The following is a 26,541-nucleotide window of genomic DNA, read 5'->3' as shown; positions in this document are numbered from 1 at the left end:
GTGGGCACACCGGTGACGGAGCTGACATGAAGGGCCATGTTGGGAGTCCAAACACCGGGGTCTCCCTCCCAGCAGCGCCCACAGGAGCCAGGCAACCTCTCCAGCCATTCTAATAGAAACAAGCAAGCATCTGCTAGTGTCCAGGCATGGTGTGGGCTCCTCACACACAGTATCTCATTTAACCCCCAGCACCATCCTTTGGGGAAAGTACTGCCACGGTCCCTCCCAGATGAGGCTGCTGGAGGCTTTGTAACTGGCCCAAGTTCCCTCAAGGGCAGAGGTGGGATTCTAACTTGGGTCTGGCTAATTTCAGGTTGCCTATTCCATTCTCTCACTAATTCATCAGTTACACTGGAATAGTAATCATATGTGTCCCCCCTTCTCACGCTGTTGTTGGGAGACTCAAACCAGACGAGAAGGTGCTTTGTAAACACTGACGAGCTATTCCAGGGTCTGCTAGTCCCCGCGCCGTTTCTGGCAGCTCTGCTATCTGCAGTTTCCTGCCCACCCTTGACCACACACCTATTTCCCACCCTCCCACTCCTGTGTGGAACACCCACCCGCCTCACTACTGCAGCTGGCCCTGAGATTGCTGCCGATGCTGCCCCTGGGGCAGTGGTATGTCCCCACCTTTCTCCAGAGCAGCAGCCCTGCCCCAGGCTGCCTGGGAAGGTTTGGCATTGGGCCAGCGGGATGGGGCGGGCGTGTGGAAAATCTGAGGAGATGTTTTTCTCTCTTGGGATGGAAGCCAAACTGCAGTCCACTGGAGCTGTATAAATTATGCACCCAGAAAAGAGTTAGTTTAGAAAGAAAAGGATAAAAAATTCTTTACTGTTTGCTTAGTGAGCTGGGTTGGCGGAGGCAGGGCCAAACCCCGCATATTTGGACTAACTAGCTGTGTTTGCAAAACAGGCCCATGTTCCAGGAGACGGCCAGGAAGACCACAAAACAGCCAGTGCTTCTCTGCAGGCCTTTCTTCAGCCTACTTTCCATCCCCTTGTGCCAGCCCGGGCCTCCGGCTTAGTTTTGTAGGCCTAGAAGGCTGAGGGGTTCAGGGGAAAGGTGGGCCATTATGAGCTCTCTCCGCACACTCCTTTCTCACTCCCTATGAAGTCCAACTGTCCAGAGAGCTGACCTGAGGACACCGCCTCCAGGAAGCCTTCCCTGGGCCCTGAGGCTGGGTCAGGGCTCTTTCCTGGAGCCTCCCACAGGACCTAGTCCTTATCACACTGTATTATTGACCTGGCCGATAGCCAGTCTCCCACAGGCTCCTTGAGGGCAGAGACCTGGTCGGTTTTGCTCACAGTGGCATCCCCAGTGTGGTATTTCAGTGAAGAAATAAACGAAGACCACCTCTGGTCTCCTGTGTCCCACTCTGGGCCTTTTCCCCAATTCAGCTGCACAAATTCCTTCCAGCAGAAGCCACGCATTCTGGATGTTGTGTTGCATGTCTCGTGCTGTGCTTTGCTCCTGTCTGTATCTCCAGCCTCATCTCCTACGCTTCCCGGGCTTCCAATAAATACTCTGTCAGGAGTGACCTGCTTACAATTTGTCACCGTTCTGTTTCTCTGCTTGCCCTGACCCCTCTGCACCTCGTCCCTTCACCCTCACTCCCAGGCAGCCTTGAAGGATCAGTTCCAACCTCCTTTCGCCCATTAAGTCTTCCCTAACCCTCCCTACTCTACCGAGGCCCCCTCCCCCGCTGGTAAGGGACCCCTTATCTTGGGTCTCATAAAAACCATGCTTATCCCTGGGCTTACCATTCAGCCTCCAGTAATTTGTTTATACAGCTGCCCCCACCCCCGTCCCCTGACTCCAGGCTACCTGGGAACAGAGAACCTGTCTCAAGCATCTCTGTGTCCCTAGCACTTAGCACAGCGCCTAACACCCAGCAGCTGTTCCACGCATGCTTGTTGAATTAATTAATTAACTAACACATGCGGAAGACAATAATAGCATGCCATGTCATGGGGCAGAGTGTGATTAAGAGCCCAGCAAATGCTGTGAGCTCAGAGGAAGGAGCAATTGCTGTGGGCTGGAGTGGGAGGGGATGCTGTAGAAAGAGGAGCTGACATAAGATGAAGCACAAAAGGCAGGATGGAGCACAGCCACGGGGTAGGGAAGGAAAAGTGGAAAAAGGCTGGGCTTTAGAAAACATAAGCCAGATCGTGGCCTCCTCCTGCTTAAAACACTAGTGGGTTCTCCTTGTATCAAGGGAAAAATCCAAATGTCTTAGCAAAGCCCATGAGGCCCCATGGGTCTAATCCAGCCAAGAAACTTTGGAAAAAGGGAAACTGAGTCCCAGAGTGACATTTACAGGGATGCTGTAAATATTTTTTGTTAGAATGTTTTTAAGCAAATCATGTGGAATATTTTTACTATGAACGTATTTGCTTTCAGTTTGAAATCCCTGGTACCATTTTCCAGAGTATTTTCCTTATGTGAACCAAGTCCCACGGGTCTGCCTTCTATGACGCAGTTGAGATTTTTGTTTTCTCCATCATGACCCATTTGAAAGTTGTCCTATTTAATGCTGTAGGAACCTATTCTGGAATTGTTTATCTTTTAAATTGCCATGGGACCTTAGTCCTACAGCCTTCAAACCAGGTTTCCTGAGAACCAGGGAAAGAAGAATTGTTTGTGTTGTCCATCACTAGCTTCTGAAGCCCCTCTCCATGCCAGCACGGGGCCGGGAGCGACTCAGACGTGTGCCTGCCCACAAAGAACTTATGAGCTGAGAGGCCAGAGGTGCATACACAGTATTAGGTCATGATTTTGTTTTTTTAGATTGGCCCTTAGCTAACATCTGTTGCCAATCTATTTTTTTTCTTCCTCTTCTCCTCAAAACCCCCAGTACATACTTGTATATTCTAGTTGTAGGTCCTTCTGGTTCCTCTATGTGGGACGCCGCCTCAGCATGGCTAATGAGCAGTACTAGGTCCGCACCCAGGATCCGAACCGGTGAAACCAAGAGCTGCCAAAGTACAGCACGCGAACTTGACCATTCAGCCATGGGGCCAGCCGCTAGATGACGATTTTGAGTGAAGCAGTGCACTGACCATTTCGCATACTTCACTTCTTATTCTCCCAATAATCCTAAGGGGTAGATATTATTACCCTCATTTTTTAAGAGCCAAAACCACAGCTGAGAGAGACCAAAGACTCACCTAAGTCTTGCTCCAAGTGAATGGCAGAGTGGGAACCTGAGCCCAGGTGTGTGCTTTCCCTCAGTCTAAAGCAAAACAGGATTCACTACACAAAGGAAGAGAAGAAATTTCTTCAACTGTTCCAAGTAGGAGAAGCTGCTCCACAGTGCGCCTAGCCCATCCCTACCCCCAGTGAATGAGGAAACAGTAAGAGCTAACAGCTGTTGATCATCTAAGTGTGCCATGCATTTTTACACAACTCTATTCTTCACAAGAACCTCCAAGGAAGGTAATGCAATTCTGTAGCTGAAGGTAAGTAGTGCAATTCCATTTTACATGGGATCATAAGAGATGCTCAGGGAGGCTAAAGAATTTTTGCTGAATCACGCAGTTAGAGGCAGAGCCAATATCCTAACTCTGTCTGTCTTGATGCAAAGTCTTTTTTTCCCACTACTCCCAGCTTTGAAGAAGCAATGAGCAGCAAACCATTCAGTTTACTACCAGGAAGTTCACTGAGAAAGGATCTCAGAAATGGTGCTCGGCAGAGACAGGCTCCTCCTGAGGCACGAACTTGTAGGAAAGATATGGAAGAGTTTCAGTCTCTAACAAGGCTGGTGAGGATGGGCCCAGACAACCGGGACAGAGAGATCTCCTGTAACATCACTGCAGAGAGGGACCCTTCCAGCTATCATCACCAGCCCTGAAATGACATGGCCTCAAACAGGGACTGGGCCAAAGTCAGGTTACCCAAAGGCGTAACTGATCACCAAACTCATTGTAGATTGAGTGAAAGGTATGTGGTCAAGTTTAGGAGTCAACAAACAGCCAGAGCCGCCAAGGGGCAATCCAAGAAGGCAGCCTACAGAGAGTACCAACAGGAAGGGCAGAGAGACCAGGAAGCAGACTGACAGAGCAAGGCTTGTCTGACCCTCCTGGGGCCCTGCACACAGCAAGCAGGTGTTCACAGCACCTTGGAGTCCCTTCACATCCCAAGCCAACTAAATGCAGTTGGAAGAGTGGAGATGGAGACAGAGAGAGAAGGAGAGAGAGGGAAGAACAGAGAGCAATTGAAATGGTGTCTTTGACTCCACTAGTCATTGCACTCCATGAGCACATGCCCCTGACTGAACGCGAGGTAGGAGGTCAGCTGTCCCTCAGAAGACTAGATTCCCTCAGGCCTCTCTTAGAGCATCAGATGACATTAAAGGTGATTGCTGTGTTCACAGGTAAGTATTTTTCATACACTGTGACCTCTAAATGCAAACCAACCAGTTCATCTGGTGCTCATCCAAAGAAAGAGTTCTACATCCATACACTAGAAAATAAGGTCTCTGGGATGGACTAAGTGAAATTCTGCAAAGGCTTACTTTCCTAATACAGAATCGTGGGTAATTTTGACCATATAAGCTTTTAACTTTTTGTGCTGACTTTGGAAGTATCCCCAGGTTGATGAGACGCCACTGCCAATGTGGTGTGGATGGTGGATGCCTAGTGTGGTGAGGCATTTTCTGAAGGCCCGGGGCCCAGAGCCTGAGGTCTGACATAAACTGGTATTTGGTTCATGAAAAGTGGTTTTGTTTTTAAAATAAAGAGAGCTAAATTCCTTACCACTAGCAATTAGAGTGTGGCGGGATAACCCGACTGGGAAATGTATGATGGAGGCTCTCCAAGAAAGAAAGAAAAGCATTTTTCCCCTCTTGCTGTCTCCTATCTCCCTTTACTCCAAGAGCTCTGAGGCTCTCTGAGGGAGAGTTTAGGGACTGCTGCTTTCTAAAGCCTAGCTCTGCTGAGACAGATGAGGCTGACACAAGATGGTGGCAGACTCTTGAAGGAAAGGCGAGTAAAGTTCCTAGAGGGAGAGAATGATGGATAGAGGGGTGGCAAGTATCTGAGAGGCAGGGACATGAACCCTGCCCCCATGCAGTGACCCACAGAGGCCTGCCCTTGCATGGGAGGTGACTGCCAGATGCCTCTGGGGGCTGGACACTAAGCTCAGTGGAGAAGGTCCCTATGACCAAGCTTGTGGTCAATGGAAGGCTTAAGTTTTGCAAGGGAGAGCAAGGCCAAGACAGCTGGAAGTCCCTTCCAAGCAGCAGTCTTGGGAGGCCGGCCTGGTGGCACAGCAAAGTTCGCACGCTCCACTTCAGTGGCCCGGGATTTGCTGGTTCAGATCCCTGGCATGGACCCACACACTGGTTATCAAGCCATGCTTTGGCAGGCATCCCACAAATAAAGTAGAGGAAGATGGACACAGACGTTAGCTCAGGGCCAATCTTCCTTAGCAAAAAAAGAGAAGGATTGGCAGTAGATGTTAGCTCAGGGCTAATCTTCCTCAAAAAAAAAAAGAAAGAAAGAAAGAATGAATGAAGCAGTCTTGTGCAGGCGGCAGAAGATCACAGCACCAGACACCAGCACAGGGAAGCAAAAGGAGCGATGCAACAACAGAGATCCTATGAGTTACAGCCCAGTGCCTCCCACACGTTCCCAGACCCAGCAATCCCTTACAGTCCAATGGAAGGGAGGGAGGGAGCCCCACTCATGACTGATGCTGGGTTTCTCCTCCACCTGAGGAGAGGGGAGAGGGTGCTGAAGCGGTCCTACTTTTGTTTAGAAAAATGAATGAATGCATTGTTTCTTCGGCCTGAATTCTGCTCCACAATTTCTTCCTGAATATCATTTATTACTCTAATAATAGTAATATCTAACATTAAGAGAGGGTTTCTCTATTTACACTTTCACATGCAAAAGTTCCTGAGCTCTGGATATTGTTACCCTCTGGGATGTAGATTATAAAAAGGACTCAGGCCTTTGATTTCATCCTCAAAAGTCGGGACCTCTTTCATACCACCTTTGGGGGCTTCATTGACCCTTGCCATGATCCCTTTCAACCTTTTAGAGAACTGAGCTCCTTTAAACAACATCATTGGAACTCCCTCTCTGTGAACAAGCGCCACTGGATGACCTCACCAATGTGGCCAGGGTGATGACCAACATGACTGACACACAGTAGGTGCTCAATAAGCGTTTGTTGAAAATAAAAAATGAGTGACTGAATAAATTATTTGATTAAACGGGATTTTTTAAAATTAAAAGAATTTGTTTCTCAGAGCAGTTTTAGGTTTACGGAAAAACTGCACAGAAAGCATAGAGTTCCCACGCGCTCCCTCCCCTCCCCCGCCGCATATACAGTTTCCCCTATTAGTAACATCTTGCATTGGCGTGGTACATTTGTTACAACTGGTCACACAACATTGGTGTGTAATTATTAATTAAATCCCATAATTTACAATAGAGTTCATTCTTTGTAGTTTTATGGGTTTTGACAAATGCAGAATGTCATGTATCTATAATTACAGCATCATCGAGAATAGTCTCATGCCCTAAAAATCCCCTGTGCTCCAGCTTTTCATTCCTCCTCCCTAATTCCTGGCAGCCACTGATCTTTTAACTGTCTCTATAGTTCTGCCTTTTCTAGAATGCCATACAGTTAAAATTATACAGTATGTAGCCTTTTCAGACTGGCTTCTTTCACTTAGCCATATGTATTTAAGATTCCTCCATGTCTTTTTGTGGCTTAATAGTGCCTTTCACTTTAACCCTGAACAATATTCCATTGTGTGTATGTGCCAAAGTGGGTTCATCCATTCACCTATTGAAGGACATCTTGGTTGCTTCCAGGTTTCGGCAATTAGGGATAAAGCTCCTATAAACATTGGTGTGCAGGTTTTTGTGTGAACATAAGTCGACTCATTTGGGTAAATACCTAGGGACACAATTTCTGGATTGTATGGTAAAGACTGTGTTTAGCTTTGTTAAGCCTGGTTTTTAAAAACTTGTTTCTAGCCAGCACTATCCCATAAAACAGGGGGAGGGTGGTAAGCGATGAGTTGACGCCCCACAGTGTAGAACTATGGAACAGGCCCTGCTTTTATTTGCACAAAACGAAATGTTTAGCTTCCAAGTGTATACCCAAGTTCTAGTAGACTTGGATTCAGTGAATAAGGTGCTACATAATTTCCCCCATGATTTCATTTCGGCCTTTTCAATTTGGCTGCCAAGACAGACTAGTCTGAGAAGGTCCCTAGCTACAGGAATTACACATTCTAGTGGGAGAGACAATGAATAAATATACAATTAAAACCTGTTCAGGTGGAAGTACTGGCCAGGAAAAGACCACAAATAAGCAGGCAAGAAAACAAATGAGTTTTCCCATTAACTTACATGGTGAATCTGCATGGGCTGTCAAATTAGGATTTGGGGTGGCGGGGTGGGGGTGGGGAGGGCCAGTAAGTCAGAGACAATTAGCTTCAAAGAGATACTACCAGGAGCTCTCTTAAAATATTTTCCAAGATGTTCAAGCAATGTTCTACAGCAGAGGAAGGCAGGTATGCCAGGGGGAAAGATTCACATTTGGGGCAAAGAAAAACTTTAAAACAGAAAACAAGATGTCTTTACGTCTTCTGTCTCCAGTTGTCAGCCACCTTTCTCTGTATCTTTATGTCACAACCTCTTCACCTGGATACATCCTCTCCAACTAAACTGGAAGAGTCTTACCTTTTTCTTGCTGCCCCTCACGTTGCTACTTTGCACGTAGTAAGGGCTCAAGAAGAGCTCACTACACTGAAAGGGGAAGCTTTCAGCAATACATACAAGAAAAAAGAACTGTTTTACCCTCAGAGGTCAACAACCACAAAAGCCAAACAAAACCAGAAATATCCTCTTCCTGGTAATTACATGTTTTTAAGTAGTGTTGGAAAGAAACCCACATATACATTTTCAGAGCTTTGTAATCATTAACTATTCTCCACCATCCTGGGAAATGTGAATTTGGATAAGCTCCAAGCACCTTAGCAACAAGCCAGCAGCTCCCAACCGGAGCCCTGAAGTCCTCTGATGGGGCCAGGATCCCAGAGACAAAGCATTATTTATCGACATAAACTGTCTTGCTTCTGAAGCTGGAATCCCAAGAACCAAGCTAATGAGAAGACTCAGTGCCAGGATGTCATATTGCGTTAGGAAGGCCAACCCATTAACAGTCTGTTTCTCTGTGCTCAGCGCAGACTGGAGAAGATGCAGGGCAAACATATCCAGTGGCTTCTGAAAGGCTTCAGCCCTGGATGCTTGAACACCAAGACAATTGCTGTCTTTAGCTGGGAGTGTGGGAAAGGGCGCAGAGTTCATGGAATGTTTTCTGAACTAATGGGCAGTGCCCCGCGTGGAGTAGTAGAGGCTGCCAGCTGCGGGCCTGGGCAGTGTGATGCTCCCAAACTCATGAGCATGAAGTCAGAGCTCTGTCCTTGATGAGCCTGAGGGCAAGCCCCAACCCCTCTTCTCCCCTCTCCTTATCCCACCTCTACCAAAGGCCTCATCCAGGCCCCAACTGCTGGCACACTTAGAAGAGGCAACCTTGGCATAGCAAGAGGTGTCCTTTAGTTTCAGGGGGATAATTTACTTCTCTGAAATCTCCAACAGACAGCGACATTTCCCTGCATCCCATCCAGAACTACGTTTGAGTGTTTCCTGACTCTGAAACATCTTGGGGTGACTTTGCAAGCCAAAACATAAAAGAGGGCTACAATTCACATTCATAACAGTGAGTGATCACCAACATTTACTGAGCTGCATGCATAGCAACGTGCTAAATGCTTCAATCATCGCCTCACTTAACCCTCACCAGAACTCTATAATTTAGAAACGTCACAAACCCCATTTTACTGATGAGAAAGCAGAGGCTTGGAGAAGCTGAGTTAGCAGTTTTCAGAGTGTGGTCCCTGAACCAGCAGCATTAACATCACCTGGGAACTTGTTAGAAATGAACATTCTTGGGCCTCATCCCAGATGTATTGAATCAGAAACCCCGGAGCGGGGCCAGCAGTGAAGTTGAGCAAGCCCCACAGGTGGTTCTGATGCACACTAAAATGTGAGGACCCCTGGACCAGGCCACTTACCCCAAATCCCACAGCCAGGAGGATGCAAACACCAGCAGTTTGGCTCCAGAGCTCTGCTCCTAACCTCTGTGCTACAAATTTGTCTGGACACAGACATGAAGGGCCCCTCTCCCACCTACAATCACAAACTCCAAATCTGGAGAATTGGCACTCCTTAATAGATGCTTGGCCACTGAAAACATCTGGTCAGATTCATAAGAGAGATAAAAGGGGAGGGGCAAGCTGCTTTTCCTACCTTAAGGCTTCTCTCTGACTTCATGAGGCACTGTCACATTCCTCACCGGAATGCAGATTCCCTGCGCTCTAAACACCCCTGCCCATCAGAGCTGCAAGGGCATTCCCAGGGGAATCCTCATTTCCCACCCAAGAGAGCAGGCAGAGCAACTCACAGGATTGAAGTGGAGAGCAGCTGATACTAACAACTAAAATATTAAAAGCATCTGTATTAATTTCTTGGGGCTGCCATAATAAAGTACTAAACTGCGGGGTTTAGAACAATGGGAATATATTGTTACACAGTTCTGGAGCCTAGAAGTCTGAAATCAAGGTGTTGGCAGAGCCATGCTCCTTCTGAAACCTGTAGCAAAAGGATCGTTCCCAGCCTGTTCCGGCTTCTGGTAGCTCCAGAAGCTGGAAGGTTCCTTGGCTTGTGACAGCATAATTTTCATGACATTCTCCCTGTGTCTCTTTGCATCTTCTTCCCTCTGTATGTGTCTGTCTCTGTGCCCAAATTTCCCTATTTTAATAAGGGCACCAGTCATGTCTGATTAAGGGGCCACCCTACTCCTGTATGGCCTCATCTGAACTAATTATATCTGGAATGACCTCATTCCCAAAGTCAGATTCTGACATTCTAGGGCCTAAGATTTCAAAATATAAATTTAGGGGGGACACAATTCAACCCATAACAGCACGTATTTATGAGGGCAAGGATTAGACTGCAGAAGTTTTCGTGGTTTGTAATAGGGTCATTTCAGAGACTCTCAGACTGACATCAATGAGGCCATCTATCTGAGTATAGTTTCCACCATGGCTGATAATCAGAACCATATGGTATTTGCTAAAACTGGAGTTTCTCAAGCCTCATCCCAGAAGTCCTGAATCAGAAAGAGATTCGGGGATTTGTGCATGAACAAGCACCCATGAGATTCTGATGTAGCCAGCTCTTCACTGCCCTCATGTTTGGGAAGCACGGCTCGAGCCAACCCTCATGGGATGCTCAACATTCTTGCCTACGTGACAGCCAAGGCCTCTGAGGTGGTACCCAGACTCTTTCAACACTCCAGCCTCTGTAATGCCCATGGGGAGCTCTAAGTTCAGACAAGCCACCTCGGGACACTTGAGGGAGATGCACCAGGACTTCCCCAGATTTTTCTTTACACTCAGGTCCCAGATTATCTGCTTTGGCCCACAGCCAGCACCAAAAGCTCAGAGAAAACTGACTTCCAAGCCAGATGATTTCATTGAGTGGGAGCCAAGTTGAAGCTGATGCCTGGGAGCCGTCATCACACCCAATAACTTCTTCCCTTCAGAGAAATATAGACCGGGGGCCAGTGAGAGCTGGTGCCCAATTCAAGGAAGAAAACACCAGAGGCACTTGCATTACTCTGAGCTGAGCCTGGGAGAGCAGCTGAATGGAATGTGGAGGGAAAGCAGAAGTCACAAAGGGAAAGTGTCAGGGCAGGGTTAGAACCACATCTGCCCTGACAGGTCACACCTCCTTCCCCAGCCCACCTCAACATACTCCCAGTTAGCCTCTGAGACAAGAGAATCACCACTGTAACAACTGTACTTGCCAGACAAGGAACAAGACTGCAAAGAGCAGTAGAATGAGCTCCGGACTAGGCATCTATACTCCCCAACTCATTGTGCCTCTCAGAACCCCCATTTCTTCACCTGTTTCATCCCCACCATTGATCTTTTTGTTACAAGGAAGAGATATCCACTCCAGCAAGCCCAGGAGAAAGGAGGTTGACTCATTATAAGGATACTGGTCCCATGGAATCCAAGGGCAGGAAAAAATCCACTTGGCTTCGTGATAACCAGGGAGAGATTAAGAACTGTGGCTCTGTCTTTCAAGGACTGCATGACCCACCTCTCCTCTCTGCACCTCTAGTCACTTCCCCCTTTCTCTCCATTAAAGGGCTTCCTCTGGCGCTACTTCAGTGTGTACAGAAGTCATCCTAGTTGCCTCAGTCCCCAAAACTACATGGCCTTTCATCTCAGTTCCCCACAGCTCAATGGCTCAGTTTCTCAATGTTCCAATTCCAAATTCCCAGAAGAATCCAAGTCCATCCTGGGTCAGGCAACCGTCCTTCACCCAATTAGCTGTGACAGAGCAGTAGGTCACATAATACACACCCAGGCCCCTCGGCTGGGCATCTCATCGATGGTTGTGGGTAGAAGCAGCACCAGAGCAGGGTGCTGTAGGTAGGCAGCACCCCAAGGCCTGTCTACTATAGTAATACCAAAAAGTCACCGCCATTTTTTAAGCACCTACTAGATGACAGACACTGAGCTACATTAGCCCATGTCATCCTTACTTCAAACATTCAAGGTAACTATTTCAGATACAAAAACTGAGGCTCACAGAGCTGTGGTAACTTATCTAAGGTCACTCAGCTAGTAAGAGGTGGAGCAGGAATTCCAACTCAAATCCGCCAGATTCCAGAGTAGAGCACTTTCCTTTTTGCCAGCAGCCTAAGGCAAAGGGACCAGATGGTAACATTTCAGCAAGTCAGGGAAAAACTGGAGGATGACTTCTGTAACAATCTCTCCTCTGCCTATATGCCAGATTATATTGAGAATAAAGTGAAACCACCGATTGAAAAGTGCATTGGGAAAGCTGTCTAAAGATAAACATGAGGTCTTGAGCCTGCCTGCCACTGCTGTCCTGCAGCGTGGTGTTTACCCACTGGGCATTCCCTGAGGCCTGCGGAGCATTTGTTCACCTCTGCTCTGTGGCCAGAATTTATCAAGGCCACAGCATGGGTCTTAGCAGCCATCCAAGACCCCCTAGAAGGAACCACCCGCTGCTTACAATCTGGTGGTATGGCCCCACATAAACAGGATCTGAATTCTCAGCCCAGAGCTTGGCGCTCCAAGACTAGTGCTGTTTGAATTGGAGTAACTTTCTTGTTTTTCACTAAGAAATTTAGCCTCCAATGCCAAAAGGTTGGTTAATTGGGTTCAAGTTGGGTATAACAGAGCACAAAACACAGTCACAGGCAACTCTCCAGTGTAATGCCACCCTTCTAAGTCCAAGACGGGGGTCAGGCCCATGGAGTTTTTGCCCCAGATGGGAAGTGGCTTTCAGAGGCTCCTTCACATTCTGACAAGGTCGGGGAGCTCTGAAGCCATGGAACAGGCCATGCTCTTTGGCCCTTGCGACGGTTCATCTTCTGTGTCAGCTTGGCTAGGCTACGGTGCCCAGTTGTTTGGTCAAACACTAGTCTAGATGTTGCTGGGGTGGTATTTTCTGGATGCGATTAATATTTACAATCAGTTGAATTTAAGTAAAGCAGATTACCCTCTATAATGTAGGTGGGGCTCATCCAATCAATCGAAGGTCTTAAAAGCAAATACTTCCCCAAGTTTTCCTGGGGAAGAAGGAATTCTGCCTCAAGAAATCCTACCTGAGTTTCCAGCCTGCTGGCTTGCCCTATAGATTTCAGACTCAAGACTTCAGTATCAACTCTTATCTAAATTTCCAGCTTGAAATAATAACTCTCTCTTTCTGTCTTTCTGTCTCTCTCTCTCTTTCTCTCAGGAGAACCCTAACTGATACAGTTCTCAAGAGTTGAACCATTGATGGTGGCCTGATGACATTCGCCTCACATTAACTGAGTAACTACTGCAGGTGGAGAAGGAAGGAGAGGATGACGTGCAGTGCCCAGGTGCAGGTGTTGTAGAGTGAGTCCTGCCTCCTTCCATAGGCTCCTGTCTCTCCCCCAGAGACTCAGGTAGCCCGAGAGAGCTCCCTGAGGTTGGTATAGACCCTCACTACTCAAAGTGTGGCCCACAGATCAACTGCACGGGCATCACTTGGGAGCTTTTTAGAAACACAGAAGCCCAGGCCCCACCTCAGACTAACTGAATCAGAACCTGCATTTTAACAAGATTCCTCAGTTATTCAAATACATGTAAAGCTCGAGAAGCACGGTGATTGAAGGCAGCCTGAAATTCCATGATGAACACTGGACTGAGTGTTAAGAGATACAAATGGAGTTCCTGACTAGACTCTAGCCAGCTCTGAGCACTTGGGCAAAATTAATAAGGAAATAGACTTGCTCAGAATTAACGAGAACAGGTTACATTGGTGAGGTTTCACTACATGCCAGGCAATGACCTAGGCACTTTGCATGTGTTAACTCTCCCAACCCTCTCATCAAACCTATGAGAAAGGTACTATTAATTTCCATTTCACAAGTGGCTAAACTGAAATACAGACATGTTAGGCAACCTGTCCAAGATCACACAGAAAATAAATAGTTGAGTCAGGATTTGAATTCAGAAAGCCTGGCCCTATAGCCATATACTCCCTCTCAGATTCAAAGCACAAAGTCTTCACAGTATTGTATCAGATGAATAAGAGAAGCTCAAGCATGGGAGTGATTCTATCTGACTGTAGGGTTTGAAGAAAGCTGCATGAAGGAGGCAACTTTTGAAATGGTCTTCGAATGACAGATAGGAGTTTGGTGGGAATTATAAGCCAGGTGCCTTCTATCAGAAGGAAGGCTGTTCCCATAGTCAAGATGGAGTTTCCATGCAGCCACGTATGCCTGTATCCATGCTATTCTTTCTGCCTGGAACATCCCACCATCATCCGTCCCCTCTTTCACTTGGTTACTTGGTTTCACCTGGTGAGTGTCATCCTTCAGACCTCAGCCTTCCAGGACCCCCAAACCAGGTCAGCTTTGCCTTTGGAACTCTCCTAACAGCAAGTGCTTTTCCTTCATGACACTTACACCAGCTTATTACTAAACAGTTAATGGGAGAGAGTGTCTGGTTAATGCGTGACTCTGCCACTAGACTGTGAATTTCTCCCACTAGAACTGCACCCAGTTCTTTTTTTAAGGTGTACAACATGATGATTTGACACATGTATACATTGTGAAATGATTGCCCCAATCACGTTAATTAACACATCCATAACCTCATATAGCTAAGATTTTTTGTGTGTTTGGTGAGAACACTTAGGACCTACTTTCTTACAAATTTCAAGTATACCTACAAACAGTATTATTAACTATAGTTACCATGCTGTACATTAGATCTCCAAGACTTACTCATTTACACCTGAAAGTTTGTATCCTTTGATCAACATCATCCAATTTCCCCCCACCCTCCAGCCTCTGGCAACTACTTTTCTACTCTCTGGTTCTATGAATTCAATTTTTTTAGATTCCACATATAAGTGAGATCGTACAATATTTGTCTTCCTCTGACTTATTTCACTTAGCATAACACCCTCAAGGTTCATCCATGCTGTTGCAAATGGAAGATTTCCTTCTTTTTTATGGCTGAGTAAATTCCATTGTGTGCATATATATATGCCACATTTTCTTTATCTATTCATTCATTGGCGGACACTTAAGTTGTTTCTGTATCTTGGCTGCTGTGAATAATGCTTCGGTGAACACGGGCGTGCAGTTACCTCTTCAGGATAGTGATATAATTTCCTTTGGATATACACCCTGAAGTCGGATTGCTGGATCATGTGGTAATTCTATTTTTTAGGAACCTCCACATTGTTTTCCGTAATAGCTATACCAATTTACATTCCCACCAACAATGTACAAAAGTTCCCTTTTCTCCACACCCTGGCTAATGCTTGTTGTCTCTTGTGTTTTTGATAAGAGTCATCTTGACAGGTATGAGGTCATATTGCATTGTGGTCTTTATTTGCATTTCCCTGATGATGATTGAGCACATTTTCATATACTTGTTGGCCAATTTTGGTCTTCTTTGGAAAATTGTCTATTCAGGTCCTTTGGCCATTTTTTAACTGGGTGTTTTTGCTACTGAGTTGTATGAATATTTTGGATATTAACCCCTTATCAGATATAAGGTTTGAAAATATTTTCTCCCATTTCATAGGTTGCCTTTGCATTTTGTTGATTGTTTCCTTTGCTGTTCAGAAGCTTTTTAGTTTGATGTGGTCCCATTTGTTTATTTTTGCTTTTGTTGCCAGTGTTTTTGGTGTCATATCCAAAAAAATCATTGCCAAGACCAATGTCAAGAAGCTTTTCCCTATATTTTCTTCTAGGAGTTTTATGGTTTCAGGTCCTACATTCATTTCTTTAATACATTTGGAGTTAATTTTTGTACTTGCTATAAGATAAGGGTCCAATTTCCTTCTTTTTCATGTATATATCCAGTTTTCCCAACACCATTTATTAAATAGATTACCCTTTCCCCACATGTATTCTTGGCATCTTTGTCAAAAATCAGTTGACCGTATGTGCATGGATTTACTCCTGGGCTCTCTATGGGACTGTATTGGTTCTACTCACTTACGAATCTCTAGGCCAGTGCCTGGCAGACAGTAGGCATTCAGCACTCAGTAACTGTTAGATGCACAGTAAATGATCATCTGCAGCTCGCAGTCGTCACCAGCCATCCCCTCCCCCAACACAAAAGTTGGAGAATGGGCTGCAACCCAAAGCAGGAAACCAGCCTCCCCTTGATTAATAAACGACAAACAAGAAAGCTGCCAAACCTGCATACCGTGGGTTTATCCATTTCAACTCACTCCTACTTTGTAGCCACAATGAGCACAAATACCTGTTCATAATTCTAGTGGTTGTTACTTATACAAGGTTGTACTGTTACCTCCAAAGCATAGAAGATAAATCATGAATTTAAATTGAAAATGTGGAACACATTTCAACAACCCTGTGGCTTCTCCAAAAATCCAGATCAAAAAAGAATAAAGCTAAGTTGAATCCATCTATGTTTAAGGCACTGTGAGGTTAGTTCAAACACAGTAATGTTGACCTAAAGAAGCAAATTCTTCAGCATTCTATAATAGATTCAACAAGGTCTTGCACGTAAGTTGTCTTTCCAACATGAAAACCTTCTTTCAGAAGCTGGCATCGTTTTGATAAGGGATTAATTTAGTGGCGAATGAAAGGGTCCATTGCAATTTAGAGCCCTATTTTGTGTGGTCTGTTGGGTACCTATTGCAAAGTCTTCATCCCAGGCCACTTGGCTATGATGATGTTTAAATGAAGGCATCTCTTTTCCAAATCAGGTTGCCATTTATCAAAGCTGCAATTCTTCTCCTTAGGGTCCAGTTCCATGTTCATTTGCTTGTTTACCAAGTCTCAGTTGGTCTTTTTTATCCACAAATATAAATATGCTTCCAACTTTGATTTAGGGCCAAGGATTTCTAAAAGCAGGTCAGACTTCAGAATGTTATTCTTTCCTGCGGGAGGGCCTTATCAGATCCCGTCGCACACATATTGCTTTTGTGAAAATAAACTCACTTGAAAACCAATAAGAAGCCCAGCTTTTGGGAGCAGTGACAGTGAAAACAAACCATAAATGTAGCTGTGAGCTTTACTGGCAGAGGTTTCTCTTCCTTTCCAAAGACAGCAAAGAATCCGCTATGAGACATTCAATTCTCCTGTAATTCTGGATTGCCAAAGCAAATTTAAGTTGCAGCAGCGTTATCCAGCAGCCCAGCACAATCATGTGGGTTGAAATCACTGATTTCAAAAGGAGGGATTTCTCTGGAAAAGGGAATGATGGTGTTTACAGTTCCCCTTTGAGACCTTTGAGTTCTGACTGCTAGTCTGTTCACAAGAAGACAGAAATTATAGGAAATTAGAAGAAAAAATCCTTCAGTGTTGACTGTCAGCCTCCCTCCTGAGACTTCTAAAGAATAATGATTCATTTATGCCTTGGCTTAATCTTCTGAGTTCTGGCCTCACACATTAAGGAAAACTGAAAGGGCAACTTTTCTCTGCTAGGCTATGTCTGGCCAAATACTGATTATTGAGGGCCAAGTCCTGAAAATTAATTTCCACAACAACCTAATAAGGCAGGTACACATATCAGCTCCATTTTATAGATGAGGAAATTGAAGCTCGAAAGGGTAAATAGCTCCCCCGGGCTCCCACAGCTTGTAAAGACAGGACCTGGGCCTGAATACTGGTCTCTCTGACTCCTGACCCTCAGCTGCTTTGCCTCCCCGACTTTGGATTGTTTAATACAAGTCTCAGGCCAGCGCCTTGGGTCTGCTCCCATGGGATTTTTCCTTCCCCATATCCTCCTCCTCATCCCTCCAGTCTTGTCTTCTAGTCGGCATCTTCTCAGGCCTGTCCATGGCTGATGCCCTGAGCAGATTACAGGCCCAGGGGACAGGGCCTGTGTCCCTCGTTTCCCATTTATCTCCAGGGCCTATGACAGCACATCAAGACTCTCAAAACCTATGGTGTGTGACTGATGATTATTGGGGCTTAAATTCCCTCTTCTAAAATGTTACTCATCTCATCTGGGAAATCCCTTGATCTTGAGACTCCCCTATCCATCAGGCAGGTCACAGACAAAAATATTCACCCAGACCCACAGTCCTCTTTCCTCACCCACCATGAGAGACCAGTTCCCACTGTGCAGGAGGGAAGACCACGAAAAGAGAAAGGAAAGAAGAAAAGAGAAAGGAGAGGAGAGAAAAAAGATGGTGGGGTAGCAGTAGTCGGGGGTTAGTTCTGCTCACACCTGGCAGCAAGCCCCGTTCTCACTACTGCTATATTTTATAAAGGCCTAGAAAATTTAAAGCAATTTGAATTTGGAAAATAAGTCATGAGAAATTTAACAAAACTACAATTATTAACAACCTCTTACTCATTGTTTGTCTTTATTGCATTTTGCTTTTCTTTATCCTTTACTCGAGAATAGGAGGACACAGTAAAACCAAACTAACCAGCTGAGCTCTGTCTGAGAGGCCAAAGAAAAGTTGACCTGTGACTTTTATCTATTAACAAGGCCTACTCTCTACTAAAGGCATAGGTGAACAAATTGACCTCTCTGAGTTCTACATTAAAATACTAAAAACCCAAGTGAGCAGTTGTATGCATGACAAACACAACTTCCCAGCCTGGAGAGCCCTTTGGAATTCATGATACTGCCCAGAGACACTGTGGCTCAGTGGAAAGAGCACAGGACTTGGTGGGCTTTCCCTAACCTTCCCCACTAACAAGCCGTGGGACCTTGGGAAAGTGACTTACCCTCTCTGAACTTCATTCTTTTCAGCTATAAAATGGGAATAACTATGGGCTGCTCCGAAAGAAATGGGCATGCCTCTGCGCTTAATTATCCTGATGCTTAACCTGTATTGTGGAAAAGAATCCACTGTCGGCATGGAACACGGAGAGACAGAAAGATTTCCTTTAGGCAAAGGTGTCAGACAAGGGTAAATTTTATCTCCCTATCTGTTTAATCTGTACACAAAATCATATCATATGAAAAACTGGGCTACACTCAGATGAAGGAGGAGTGAAAATTGGTGGAAGAAATATCAACAATCCAAGATATGCAGATGACACCACCTTACTGGCAGAAAGCAACGATGACTTGAAATGAGATCCGATGAAAGTGAAAGAAGAAAGTGTCAAAGTAGGACTGCATTTGAACATCAAGAAGACAAAAATGATGACTACAGAAGAACTACACAACTTTAACGTAGACAATGAAGACATAGAAATTGTTAGATTTTGTTTCCCTTGGTTCAGTCATCAATTTAAATGGAGACTGCAGCCAAGAAATCAAGAGAAGACTGAGACTTGGAAGGGCAGCAATGAAAGAATTAGGAAAGAGCATCAAGTGTAAGGAAGCGCCGTTAGAGACTAAGGCCAAAATCATCCGCACTCTCACATTCCCAATTACCACGTACAGGTGCAAAAGCTGGACAGTGAAGAAGGGTGACAGGAAAAAAAAATTGATTCAATTGAAATATGGTGTTGGAGGAGAGCTCTATTGATACCCTAGACTGCCAGGAAGATGAACAAATGGGTCCTAGAGCAAATTAAGCCTGAACTATTGCTGGAGGCAAAAATGATAAAACTGAGGCTGTTCGACTTTGGGCACACCACGAGAATACAGGATTCTTTGGAAAAGACAGTAATGCTAGGAAAAGTAGAAGGCAGCAGGAAAAGAAGACCAAATATGAGATGGATCGACTCCATAAAGGAAGATAGGCATGAGTCTACAGAAGCTGAATAGGGCTGTTGAGGACTTGAGGACGGGACGTGGAGGACATCACTCATTCATATGGTCGCCAGGAGCTGATTCATGTGGAGCTGATTTAATGGCATGTAACAACACCACCACAAAAGGTTCTCAGTAACCTTAGTTAAATTCCAATGCTAATGGCCTCTTGTACTCACACTGTAGGTGGCCACTGCCCTCCTGAAGTTTTCTGAATTTCCGAAGCTCCCCTGGGCAATTTATCAATGTTTGCCTACACCAAGGGCCCTGGTATGCCTATTACTTCTGCCTGTTGGCCTACCCTCCTCTCCTGCCCCTCACAAAATTCCATTCTCTCATTTAACTAAACAGAGTTGAGAGACATGCAACTGAGTCTTTAGTTGAAAATAATTCTCACTAAGGTATGAATAGTCAGAGGTAAACCTCCTGGGCAGTTTTGCAGCTTTGCCACAGACAAACCCAGCTGTGTCTGCCTTGCACCATCTCTTAACCTCTTTCTCTTAACTTTCCTCCTCCGTAGATTGAGATGGTTGAGTCAGATGGTTGGCAAACTCCTGTTCAGCTTTGTCAGTAGATGGGTCTCCAGCATTTATTTGTGGCCAGTAAACGCCACCTCCTCGACCTAAGAGATCTGAGTTTTCTCTTCCCAAGTCCACAGCCTTCCCCTTCAATGCTCTCCAGCATCTACCTCGGCTTGGCCTCTCCATGCAGCTTAGTCCCAATTTGGAGGCCATATCCACTTCAACAGGAGGAAATCCTCAAATACAAATTATGTGCAGATTTTTAAATTGAGTTTATTCCAATTCTGCTCATTACAAAAAGGTTTAGAGGTGACTTAGAACAGAAGATATAAGATTAATTATAGTACACAGTTATTATGACACCAGATTAGAAGCAGCTGAAGTCACAAACCAGCCTCTTAAAAGGCCAAATGAGACATTTCAAAGATTAGCCCAGTATCTCGGGGTCTCTCTGTCCTTTCTTCCTGACCGCAAGTCATAAACAAATTCTGCCCCACACAGTCTCCATTCTCCACTCTTGCACTTCCCAGCTCCTTCCAGTGATCGTATCCAGCATGCTTGGGGCTTTCTCTCTCTACCCAGGGAAAGCAGAGGCTAGAACAGTAGAGACTGGCACAACATGAAGCTGCCTCTTTTCTGGGCCTTGCCTTTTTAGGAGAGCAAATAGTGTTTTCTTGATGCTCTTGGTCTTTCTGTCTTGCACTTTAGCCATCCACCCTTAGGGCACCTTAACCTCTGCACCCCTCCCCTGGTTCCTGTTGGCCAGTGGTTCCCAACCCTGGCTGCCCATGAGAATCATTTGAAGAGCTTAAAAGATGCTGGTACCTGGGCCTCAACCCAATTAATTTAGAATATCTGTTGGAAGGGACTGGCCCTCTGTATCTGTAAAGCCACTGGGGTGATTCTAACATGCAAGCAGGGCTGAAATCCACTTCTGTAGATTTTCACCTTTGGACCTCCTGTCTTACATTGTCTGCTAGTATTTCCAGCTTCCTAAAATACTACAATTGAATATTCCTTAGGGTTGGGGGAAAACAAAGACAATGTCATTGCTCTCACCAAAGGTAACTTTTTTTAAAAAACAGCAATAGGAAATAATCTTCGCTTAAAGATTATTTCATTCTCTTTACATATGGCATAACATATTTTTTCTAGCGGCTTTTAGTAGTTATTTTAAAATATAAACATTTTATTTATTCATATATTTTATTGTAAAAGCAATTCATTTTGTTTTCAGATACATTGGTCCAACTGAGCAAATTCTTGATTCTCACAGATAGTTAGCGGCAAAGTAATTTTTGGCAAATATAAGCAAATGCTATCAAAAGTCCATCCCTGCGCTGGTCATTAAAAAGGCAAAAGGTATAGGAATCTGTCTTCTTTTGAAGCTGAAAGACATCTTTGCACAGATAGGATAAGAGGCATTCATTCAACAAAAAGCTGGTGAATTTCTCTCTGGTACCAGGCACTGCTCTGGGCCTGGCATACAGGGCTGCAATTTGAACCATTCACATCATGCTCTTCCACCCCACGTCCTACGACTTGATTATTCCTATCCTGACTGCTAATCGAATTGTCTGACAACATTGTTATCTTCTTGTTTTCAATCTTTTTCTTTTTCTTCAATAGTCCGTCTTCATCATCCCTGAGTTTCACTTTGGCTTCAGTCTCTTTGATCTCATTGTTTCTGAATGTTCTCCTTCAATTCTTCTGGAGTTCTTCTATTCAATTCAGCCATTTTTGTATTTCTTATAACTTATAAACTTCTCATTAATTATGTAAAAGAAAAAATTCTTAAAGGCAGTCACAACCTGTTGTAGTCTAGGAACCTTAATCAATAAGAGACCTAGTTTTGTCACCAGCACTAGACATGCCACCTGAACTGAGGGGAGAGCACTGAAGCATCTTACATATAGGTAGACTAACAACTCATTTACCTGCATCTAGGAGGCAAAATCTCCCTCATTCACAACTTTCCAAAAATTCTCTAGCACTAAAACTGAAACTTAACTTCTGAAACAAGAATCTCACAGTGGTGGGCTGCTGGCTAATTCAGCTGGCATATGAGTTTTAACTGGCACTGACAGTATTTTTTAATTGAGATATAATTGACATATAACATTGTATTAATTTTAGGAATACAATATAATGATTTGATATATGTATATCTTGTGAAATGATAACCACAATAAGTTTAGCCAACAGCCATCACCGAACACAGTTACAAATTCTTTCTTGGTGTGACTACCACTACTCCTTCCCCCCACACACATACACAGACCCTTTCCACTCTCAACTGTTCTGTGGGCTAGGAAACAAGAAGGTAATTTGATTAGAATTGTGTCATTCTAAAGTAATAATAAAATAATAGTAAGTAGAAAAAGTCATCATAATAGACTCTGAGTTAGGAAATCCTTAGGGAAAATGACTCTTTATAATAAATAAAATTTAGTGTAAGTTTTTCATTCACCATTTGGACGTTCAGTTACAGCTCTTAAAAAAAAGGTTGATAAATACTTGACTCCTGTCTAATGAAAGACTTAGCAATTGAAAATCTGAGAACTAGATTTCCCATGAAGAATCAAAATCTCACTCACTAAGCCAAATAAAAAACGTGCCCACTGATCTTCAGTTCTTGGCCGTCACTGCCATCTACAAGACAAACAACCAGAAACAAACAGCCACAGATGTTATACCCTCTCTTGAGTTGATTGGGAGGCACCAAGAACATTTGTGCGCCCAGCACTGTGGTATGAGTCATTCGTGTAAGCAGCAAGCCACTCTTCCCTAACTGGGCAACTGTGGCCAAGCTAGTCCAGCCAAAAACTTCTCATTCTGCACTCAGAGGCCTCAAAAGCAGCTCACTCAGAGGGCCTGGGGCTACTTGCTCCCCTCACACCCAGTCAGGCCCACCGCCCACCCCAGCCTAGCGTTTTGTCTCTTCTTACCTGGGCTGCTACAGTGACCTCACCAGTGAACTTCTGCTTCCCATCCCTCTCTCCCTGGGCTGTCCTGGTCAAATGTTCTAACCCTCTGCTCTCATCGTGTTGTTTCCAGGCAGAGACAAATTTCAGTCTCTCTCTCTGTTACCTAGACAAAAAAAGACTCCTTTGCTCCATCTCCATCATTCGCTTGCACCTCACCTGACTGCAGCCCTCAGCCCTATGGCCAAGCACATTTATCTCTGCTTTCCCACCACACCATAGTCATTGCCACTTCCTGCCTTTACTCTTGCTCTTGCGCCTTCCAGACACCATCTCTTTTCCTCTATGTCTGTCCAAATTCTACTCAACCACATGTCTACTCAAGAAGCCATTCCCAACCACTCCACTCCTTCCCGGTTGTTCCTTTCATTCAGCTCCTCTCAGTTCCCAATGTTTTAAGCCTTCCTTTTCTTTTCCGACTGTCCTGGGCATAGGCCCTGGAGTTGAGCAGGAGTCTTACCTGAAACTTTTTGGTGGCTCCTGGCCCGTTTTCATCCCCCTAAATACTAACACATTCAAGGAACACAACTGACCTTGTAAATGAAGACGACCCTAAGAAGGGCTAGGTTTCTGTTTGGAAAAACTGCAGTATCTCTCCCACAATGATACATTGCCCTTCAAGTTTCATGGAGAAAGTGCGGATGGGCTCGGTTCCCAGATATCCAGCAAAGAAAAAGCAAGTCAGCCTCCTCCCCTCCCCCAACCACCCCGCACTTGCCAAACAGCATTTAAAATGCACTTCAGTGCGTGCAGTCTTTTCATTTGAGAAGGAAACAAGTCTCGATGTTCTGTTTCTCCCATTTTATTAAGGACAGAGGTCATCCCAGGAAGGGGAAGCGTAGTTTCCAAGAGAGGACTTGTGAAGGAGTGGAGGTGGGGTGGGGGAACTCTCTCATCCCTTCTCTTCAGCCTGCTTCACCCCTTCAGGAGAACAAGCTCAGCTTTCAGAGTGAATTCTTTTCCGCGTGGCCTCTGCCAGGACTCGGCTGAGGCAATACCCAGGAGGATTTAGTGATAGTTCAAGGTCGGACAAGGTGTCCAGACAGGACTCACCAGAGGAGTTGGCACTAAGACGGCTGTGAGATAAGGGAGTGGAGAAGGGGAAAAGGGAGAAGGCAGGGTATACGTGCTAAAAGGAAGCCCAGAAATCTCCTCACCCCCCGACACACTCCTGCACAGAAACACATTCTTCTCTTTCCCTCCCCTTCTCTAACCCCCAAGGCATTTCTATAAATAAACAATAAGACCCGAGCCTGCCTGCAGCCTGTTAACTCTTGCTGGGTTCTGGCTGTGAGTACATAAATCGTCACACTGCTCCTCACTTCACAGTTTGCAAAGCCCCCTCCCACGTGTAATCTTCACCTGTTTCCTACATCACACACCTTAAGGGGCCTGTCAGCCCCTCACCGGTCCCATACACGAAACTATGGGCACCCCACCTCCACACTTTCAAAGTTCTTAGCCTTAAAACTAGAAGCTTCAGTTTGTGCTACTCAAAAAATCACCACACACATCTTCAAACATTATTTGCACAGCCCTGATAATCAGAGCCACCACCTAGCAAACATCTTCTCTGTTCCAGGTACTATGCTAAGCGATTTACAGGCCTGATCTATTTAAATTCCACCACAACCCTGAGCTGTCGAGATGATGGAGGCACTTTGTAGATGAGGGAAGAGAGGCTCTGACGTTGTGGTACTTGACTGAGGTTCCAAGCGGAGAGTGTGGGTGCTGAGTTTTGAACCCAGGTCTGTATGACTGTACCACACATGTTCTCAACCTCTGCCCTGAGGTCCTCTTACTAAAAGTCCTCCAGTTTCTAAGATTGCAGAGCATCTACTGAGGGGTCTAGTCAGACATCTGGAGTGCCAGGATTAATAACCAATTAAACTTCCCCAAGCCTCCAGGGACAGCTTTTGCTTTTCACTTCAGTGAAATGTGTTTTGCTAGACTCTATACGAGGTACTGTGGACACAGCAATAAACAAGATAGACAGGTCTTGCCCTCATAGATCTTACAGTCTGGTTAGGGGAGAGGGTCCATAAATGAACACACAGTTAAATGTGTACCCCGGTTCACCAAGTTCCAAATCAACAGAGTATAAATGTGACATAGTTTTAATTTTTTCCAAACACTGTTCTCAACTGTACTAGGTCAAGTTATCTCTCTCCCTCTTTCTCCCCTTAAAATATCTCCGACAGATTACTTCCTGTCACTTCCAGTTATTGAAATTTAGTCCAGGCCAGTTTAACTCCCGTCTCGTATCTGATCCAAAGCCCTCTGCCCTCCCAGGGTGGGCAAGACTTGCTGTTGGAGGGGCTTGGCGTGAAGGAGCAGGGGGCCTTGAGCTCTTCCTCACCGCTCCCTACAGCCCACCTCACAGACCCCCGTGTTGCCAGAGACCCCCTTATCCAGAGGGTGGTCATCTTAGGTGGGGGCCAGCAAGTCAGCTCAGGCCCACAAGCTTCCTAGTGTCCTTTGGACCCATGGGGATTCAAGCATCCTGCCACGCCAAGCCATGGGAGAGACCCTGCCCCCTTGCCATCCTTTCCTTCAGGCCTGCCTTCTCTCTCAGTGTGCTTTTTCCCCCTGGGACACAAAGAGACGCAGCGCAGGTAGCAGGACTGCTGCCCTAGCAGATATCCGGCCAGGAAATATGACACTAGTGATTCCCAAAGTGCACCCCTGACTCTCCCTGGCCCTGGAGGAGGGAGGAAGCACCCCTTTCTCTGCCCCAGAGAGGAATGCTTTCACCAGGACCTCTGTGCACAAGCTGACTCCGAGGAGCTCAGCCTTCTCATTATAGACCTGGGATGGGGGCAGAGTGGATGTCATTAGGGCCAGTCCTGACATTTCAATTGTTGAAGACTTGCTGGGGAGCTCTCTTTAGAAACATGGGCTACTTAGCAGCTTTTGTGTCACCTTTGGGCCTTGGCAGCCATTCTAAGTCAACAGAAAAGGCCTCACTCAACATTCTGTTACAGATAAAATGATCATTGTAAGACATGTGATGATGGAAAAGAACAGGGTACTATGAGAGGAAATATCCATGCTCTAGAATCAGACTTCTTGATTTCAAATCCCAGCTCTGCTTACAGTGTGCCCTTGGGCAGGCTATTTAACCTCTCTGTGCCTCGGCTGCCTTACATATAAAATGGTCATGATAATAATGCCGACTCCATAGGATTAAATAAGAAAATGTGAATACAACTCTTAACACAGGGCCTGGTATATTAATAAATGTTCAATAAGTTCCTTGTGGACCTGGATTGAGGGAGTCAGGCACTTCATGGGCGCTCAACAACCTTTGATGAAATAATAAATGAAGGATTTGAGATTGGTCAAATTTCAATTTGAGATTGGGTAGTCAGAGATGACCACTCTGAGGAGGTGACACTTAAGCTTTGACGTGAAGGATGAGGGAGACGTCAGCCGAAGAGCCAAGCTAAGGCGAAAGGAATAATGGGATTAGTTACCTTATGCCTCCTTATGGTGAAATTTCTCCTGAGTCCAATTTAGACAGGTTATACCTGTATCATATTACATAATAGACCTAGAAAAATTGCCTTAGACATTTTAATACAATGTGTAAATACAGAGTTATAGGACGCTAATTCCCTGGAGACCAAAGGTTGTCATAACTCCCAGGAGCTGAAGCCCTCCAGGGGCCTCCGTCCCCATCACAGCAGTTCTAGCAATGCAGTCAGTGGCTCCACCATTTTCTCTGCTG

At 45.3% G+C, this 26,541-nt stretch overlaps 1 long non-coding RNA gene across 1 annotated transcript in view; it reads right to left on the bottom strand.

Moving 5' to 3' along the window:
- The window catches only part of LOC139081928 (uncharacterized), a 38,494-nt gene extending 14,873 nt beyond the window's left edge, over positions 1-23,621 (bottom strand). The window contains exon 1 of the long non-coding RNA XR_011537433.1: positions 23,345-23,621. This is a non-coding gene — a long non-coding RNA (uncharacterized lncRNA). The remainder of the gene's footprint in view (positions 1-23,344) is intronic.
- Positions 23,622-26,541: the final 2,920 nt, after the last annotated feature.

The sequence above is a fragment of the Equus przewalskii genome, chromosome 1, assembly GCF_037783145.1.
Source record: "Equus przewalskii isolate Varuska chromosome 1, EquPr2, whole genome shotgun sequence".
Classification (NCBI taxonomy): Eukaryota; Metazoa; Chordata; class Mammalia; order Perissodactyla; family Equidae; genus Equus; species Equus przewalskii.
The sequence above is the reverse complement of the archived record's forward strand: the minus strand, read 5'-3'. Positions and strand labels throughout refer to the sequence as shown.